General features: G+C 42.9%; 1 non-coding gene across 1 annotated transcript; it reads left to right on the top strand.

Moving 5' to 3' along the window:
• Positions 1-3,278: 3,278 nt before the first annotated feature.
• On the top strand, positions 3,279-3,351 carry trnaf-gaa (transfer RNA phenylalanine (anticodon GAA)). Its single transcript has one exon. It is a non-coding gene; the product is annotated as a tRNA-Phe (tRNA).
• The last annotated feature ends 3,501 nt before the right edge of the window (positions 3,352-6,852 follow it).

Genomic DNA, 6,852 nt, shown 5'->3' with positions numbered 1-6,852 from the left:
TCTCAATGAAAACACACGAGGCTGGTAGGAAAGTGAACTGGTAAAAAGGAATTATCTAAAAAAAAACTGCATTAATGAAAACACACGAGGCTTCTTCCTCATCTACAACAGTCATTATTGCATTTTTGAGGCCTTTATCTGGCTCCCCAGCTTTATCGCCAAAGCTCCACGGAGCGAGCTCCCGATTTTAGTTTTCAAATGAAAACGGCCATTTTGGCCCTGTGTGGCCGAAATAGCTCAGTTGGGAGAGCGTCAGACTGAAGATCTGAAGGTCACTCATTCAGTCCAGGGTTTCGGCAAAGACTAATATGAATTGCGGATGTTTGTCAAGAGGGAAACACAGCCCATGTTAGGAAAGTGAACTGGTAAAAAGGAATTATCTCAATTAAAACCTACGAGGCTGGTAGGAAAGTGAACTGGTAAAAAGGAATTATCTCAAAAAAACTGCATTAATGAAAACACACGAGGCTTCTTCCTCATCTACAACAGTCATTATTGCATTTTTGTGGCCTTTATCTGGCTCCACAGCTTTGTCGCCAAAGCTCCACGGAGCGAGCTCCCGATTTTAGTTTTCAAATGAAAATGGCCATTTTGGCCCTGTGTAGCCGAAATAGCTCAGACTGAAGATCTGAAGGTCCCTGGTTCAATCCCGGGTTTCGGCAAAGAGTACTATGAATTGTGGATGTTTGTCAAGAGGGAACAGCAGCCCATGTTAGGAAAGTGAACTGGTAAAAAGGAAGTATCTCAAAAAAGCTCAATTAATGAAAACACACGAGGCTTCTTCCTCATCTACAACAGTCAATTATTGCATTTTTGTGGCCTTTATCTGGCTTCAAAGCTTTGTTCACTTTGTAGCCGAAATAGCTCAGTTGGGAGAGAGTCAGACTGAAGATCTGAAGGTCCCCGGTTCAATCCCGGGTTTCGGCAAAGACTACTATGAATTGCGGATGTTTGTCAAGAGGGAACAGCAGCCCATGTTAGGAAAGTGAACTGGTAAAAAGGAATTATCTCAATGAAAACACACGAGGCTGGTAGGAAAGTGAACTGGTAAAAAGGAATTATCTAAAAAAACTACATTAATGAAAACACACGAGGCTTCTTCCTCATCTACAACAGTCATTATTGCATTTTTGAGGCCTTTATCTGGCTCCCCAGCTTTGTCGCCAAAGCTCCACGGAGCGAGCTCCCGACTTTAGTATTTTCAAATGAAAATGGCCATTTTGGCCCTGTGTAGCCGAAATAGCTCAGACTGAAGATCTGAATCCCGGGTTTCGGCAAAGACTACTATGAATTGCGGATGTTTGTCAAGAGGGAACAGCAGCCCATGTTAGGAAAGTGAACTGGTAAAAAGGAATTATCTCAATGAAAACATACGAGGCTGGTAGGAAAGTGAACTGGTAAAAATGAATTATCTCAATGAAAACACACGAGGCTGGTAGGAAAGTGAACTGGTAAAAAGGAATTATCTAAAAAAAACTGCATTAATGAAAACACACGAGGCCTCTTCCTCATCTACAACAGTCAATTATTGAATTTTTGAGGCCTTTATCTGGCTCCCCAGCTTTATCGCCAAAGCTCCACGGAGCGAGCTCCCGATTTTAGTTTTCAAATGAAAACGGCCATTTTGGCCCTGTGTAGCCGAAATAGCTCAGACTGAAGATCTGAAGGTCCCTGGTTCAATCCCGGGTTTCGGCAAAGAGTACTATGAATTGTGGATGTTTGTCAAGAGGGAACAGCAGCCCATGTTAGGAAAGTGAACTGGTAAAAAGGAATTATCTCAATGAAAACACACGACGCTGGTAGGAAAGTGAACTGGTAAAAAGGAATTATCTAAAAAAAACTGCATTAATGAAAACACAAGAGGCTTCTTCCTCATCTACAACAGTCAATTATTGAAATTTTTGAGGCCTTTATCTGGCTCCACAGCTTTATCGCCAAAGCTCCACGGAGCGAGGTCCCGATTTTAGTTTTCAAATGAAAACGGCCATTTTGGCCCTGTGTAGCCGAAATAGCTCAGTTGGGAGAGCGTCAGACTGAAGATCTGAAGGTCACTCATTCAATCCCGGGTTTCGGCAAAGACTACTATGAATTGTGGATGTTTGTCAAGAGGGAACAGCAGCCCATGTTAGGAAAGTGAACTGGTAAAAAGGAATTATCTCAATGAAAACACACGAGGCTGGTAGGAAAGTGAACTGGTAAAAAGGAATTATCTAAAAAAACTGCATTAATGAAAACACACGAGGCTTCTTCCTCATCTACAACAGTCATTATTGCATTTTTGAGGCCTTTATCTGGCTCCCCAGCTTTGTCGCCAAAGCTCCACGGAGCGAGCTCCCGACTTTAGTATTTTCAAATGAAAATGGCCATTTTGGCCCTGTGTAGCCGAAATAGCTCAGACTGAAGATCTGAATCCCGGGTTTCGGCAAAGACTACTATGAATTGCGGATGTTTGTCAAGAGGGAACAGCAGCCCATGTTAGGAAAGTGAACTGGTAAAAAGGAATTATCCATCCATCCATTATCTATACCGCTGAATCCGTCGATCGGGTCGCGGGTGGGCTGGAGCCTATCCCAGCAGTCAATGGGCAAGAGGCGGGGTACACCCTGGACAGGCCGCCAGTTAAAAAGGAATTATCTCAATGAAAACATACGAGGCTGGTAGGAAAGTGAACTGGTAAAAATGAATTATCTCAATGAAAACACACGAGGCTGGTAGGAAAGTGAACTGGTAAAAAGGAATTATCTAAAAAAAACTGCATTAATGAAAACACACGAGGCCTCTTCCTCATCTACAACAGTCAATTATTGAATTTTTGAGGCCTTTATCTGGCTCCCCAGCTTTATCGCCAAAGCTCCACGGAGCGAGCTCCCGATTTTAGTTTTCAAATGAAAACGGCCATTTTGGCCCTGTGTAGCCGAAATAGCTCAGACTGAAGATCTGAAGGTCCCTGGTTCAATCCCGGGTTTCGGCAAAGAGTACTATGAATTGTGGATGTTTGTCAAGAGGGAACAGCAGCCCATGTTAGGAAAGTGAACTGGTAAAAAGGAATTATCTCAATGAAAACACACGACGCTGGTAGGAAAGTGAACTGGTAAAAAGGAATTATCTAAAAAAAACTGCATTAATGAAAACACAAGAGGCTTCTTCCTCATCTACAACAGTCAATTATTGAAATTTTTGAGGCCTTTATCTGGCTCCACAGCTTTATCGCCAAAGCTCCACGGAGCGAGGTCCCGATTTTAGTTTTCAAATGAAAACGGCCATTTTGGCCCTGTGTAGCCGAAATAGCTCAGTTGGGAGAGCGTCAGACTGAAGATCTGAAGGTCCCTGGTTCAATCCCGGGTTTCGGCAAAGAGTACTATGAATTGTGGATGTTTGTCAAGAGGGAACAGCAGCCCATGTTAGGAAAGTGAACTGGTAAAAAGGGATTATCTCAAAAAAGCTCAATTAATGAAAACACACGAGGCTTCTTCCTCATCTACAACAGTCAATTATTGCATTTTTGTGGCCTTTATCTGGCTCCAAAGCTTTGTTCACTTCGTAGCCGAAATAGCTCAGTTGGGAGAGAGTCAGACTGAAGATCTGAAGGTCCCCGGTTCAATCCCGGGTGTCGGCAAAGACTACTATGAATTGCGGATGTTTGTCAAGAGGGAACAAATGCCCATGTTAGGAAAGTGAACTGGTAAAAAGGAATTATCTCAATGAAAACACACGAGGCTGGTAGGAAAGTGAACTGGTAAAAAGGAATTATCTAAAAAAAAACTGCATTAATGAAAACACACGAGGCTTCTTCCTCATCTACAACAGTCATTATTGCATTTTTGAGGCCTTTATCTGGCTCCCCAGCTTTATCGCCAAAGCTCCACGGAGCGAGCTCCCGATTTTAGTTTTCAAATGAAAACGGCCATTTTGGCCCTGTGTGGCCGAAATAGCTCAGTTGGGAGAGCGTCAGACTGAAGATCTGAAGGTCACTCATTCAGTCCAGGGTTTCGGCAAAGACTAATATGAATTGCGGATGTTTGTCAAGAGGGAAACACAGCCCATGTTAGGAAAGTGAACTGGTAAAAAGGAATTATCTCAATTAAAACCTACGAGGCTGGTAGGAAAGTGAACTGGTAAAAAGGAATTATCTCAAAAAAACTGCATTAATGAAAACACACGAGGCTTCTTCCTCATCTACAACAGTCATTATTGCATTTTTGTGGCCTTTATCTGGCTCCACAGCTTTGTCGCCAAAGCTCCACGGAGCGAGCTCCCGATTTTAGTTTTCAAATGAAAATGGCCATTTTGGCCCTGTGTAGCCGAAATAGCTCAGACTGAAGATCTGAAGGTCCCTGGTTCAATCCCGGGTTTCGGCAAAGAGTACTATGAATTGTGGATGTTTGTCAAGAGGGAACAGCAGCCCATGTTAGGAAAGTGAACTGGTAAAAAGGAAGTATCTCAAAAAAGCTCAATTAATGAAAACACACGAGGCTTCTTCCTCATCTACAACAGTCAATTATTGCATTTTTGTGGCCTTTATCTGGCTTCAAAGCTTTGTTCACTTTGTAGCCGAAATAGCTCAGTTGGGAGAGAGTCAGACTGAAGATCTGAAGGTCCCCGGTTCAATCCCGGGTTTCGGCAAAGACTACTATGAATTGCGGATGTTTGTCAAGAGGGAACAGCAGCCCATGTTAGGAAAGTGAACTGGTAAAAAGGAATTATCTCAATGAAAACACACGAGGCTGGTAGGAAAGTGAACTGGTAAAAAGGAATTATCTAAAAAAACTACATTAATGAAAACACACGAGGCTTCTTCCTCATCTACAACAGTCATTATTGCATTTTTGAGGCCTTTATCTGGCTCCCCAGCTTTGTCGCCAAAGCTCCACGGAGCGAGCTCCCGACTTTAGTATTTTCAAATGAAAATGGCCATTTTGGCCCTGTGTAGCCGAAATAGCTCAGACTGAAGATCTGAATCCCGGGTTTCGGCAAAGACTACTATGAATTGCGGATGTTTGTCAAGAGGGAACAGCAGCCCATGTTAGGAAAGTGAACTGGTAAAAAGGAATTATCTCAATGAAAACATACGAGGCTGGTAGGAAAGTGAACTGGTAAAAATGAATTATCTCAATGAAAACACACGAGGCTGGTAGGAAAGTGAACTGGTAAAAAGGAATTATCTAAAAAAAACTGCATTAATGAAAACACACGAGGCCTCTTCCTCATCTACAACAGTCAATTATTGAATTTTTGAGGCCTTTATCTGGCTCCCCAGCTTTATCGCCAAAGCTCCACGGAGCGAGCTCCCGATTTTAGTTTTCAAATGAAAACGGCCATTTTGGCCCTGTGTAGCCGAAATAGCTCAGACTGAAGATCTGAAGGTCCCTGGTTCAATCCCGGGTTTCGGCAAAGAGTACTATGAATTGTGGATGTTTGTCAAGAGGGAACAGCAGCCCATGTTAGGAAAGTGAACTGGTAAAAAGGAATTATCTCAATGAAAACACACGACGCTGGTAGGAAAGTGAACTGGTAAAAAGGAATTATCTAAAAAAAACTGCATTAATGAAAACACAAGAGGCTTCTTCCTCATCTACAACAGTCAATTATTGAAATTTTTGAGGCCTTTATCTGGCTCCACAGCTTTATCGCCAAAGCTCCACGGAGCGAGGTCCCGATTTTAGTTTTCAAATGAAAACGGCCATTTTGGCCCTGTGTAGCCGAAATAGCTCAGTTGGGAGAGCGTCAGACTGAAGATCTGAAGGTCACTCATTCAATCCCGGGTTTCGGCAAAGACTACTATGAATTGTGGATGTTTGTCAAGAGGGAACAGCAGCCCATGTTAGGAAAGTGAACTGGTAAAAAGGAATTATCTCAATGAAAACACACGAGGCTGGTAGGAAAGTGAACTGGTAAAAAGGAATTATCTAAAAAAACTGCATTAATGAAAACACACGAGGCTTCTTCCTCATCTACAACAGTCATTATTGCATTTTTGAGGCCTTTATCTGGCTCCCCAGCTTTGTCGCCAAAGCTCCACGGAGCGAGCTCCCGACTTTAGTATTTTCAAATGAAAATGGCCATTTTGGCCCTGTGTAGCCGAAATAGCTCAGACTGAAGATCTGAATCCCGGGTTTCGGCAAAGACTACTATGAATTGCGGATGTTTGTCAAGAGGGAACAGCAGCCCATGTTAGGAAAGTGAACTGGTAAAAAGGAATTATCCATCCATCCATTATCTATACCGCTGAATCCGTCGATCGGGTCGCGGGTGGGCTGGAGCCTATCCCAGCAGTCAATGGGCAAGAGGCGGGGTACACCCTGGACAGGCCGCCAGTTAAAAAGGAATTATCTCAATGAAAACATACGAGGCTGGTAGGAAAGTGAACTGGTAAAAATGAATTATCTCAATGAAAACACACGAGGCTGGTAGGAAAGTGAACTGGTAAAAAGGAATTATCTAAAAAAAACTGCATTAATGAAAACACACGAGGCCTCTTCCTCATCTACAACAGTCAATTATTGAATTTTTGAGGCCTTTATCTGGCTCCCCAGCTTTATCGCCAAAGCTCCACGGAGCGAGCTCCCGATTTTAGTTTTCAAATGAAAACGGCCATTTTGGCCCTGTGTAGCCGAAATAGCTCAGACTGAAGATCTGAAGGTCCCTGGTTCAATCCCGGGTTTCGGCAAAGAGTACTATGAATTGTGGATGTTTGTCAAGAGGGAACAGCAGCCCATGTTAGGAAAGTGAACTGGTAAAAAGGAATTATCTCAATGAAAACACACGACGCTGGTAGGAAAGTGAACTGGTAAAAAGGAATTATCTAAAAAAAACTGCATTAATGAAAACACAAGAGGCTTCTTCCTCATCTAC

This window comes from Odontesthes bonariensis, chromosome 2 (genome assembly GCF_027942865.1).
Source record: "Odontesthes bonariensis isolate fOdoBon6 chromosome 2, fOdoBon6.hap1, whole genome shotgun sequence".
Taxonomy (NCBI): domain Eukaryota; kingdom Metazoa; phylum Chordata; class Actinopteri; order Atheriniformes; family Atherinopsidae; genus Odontesthes; species Odontesthes bonariensis.
This window is presented reverse-complemented; position numbering and strand designations above follow the sequence as displayed.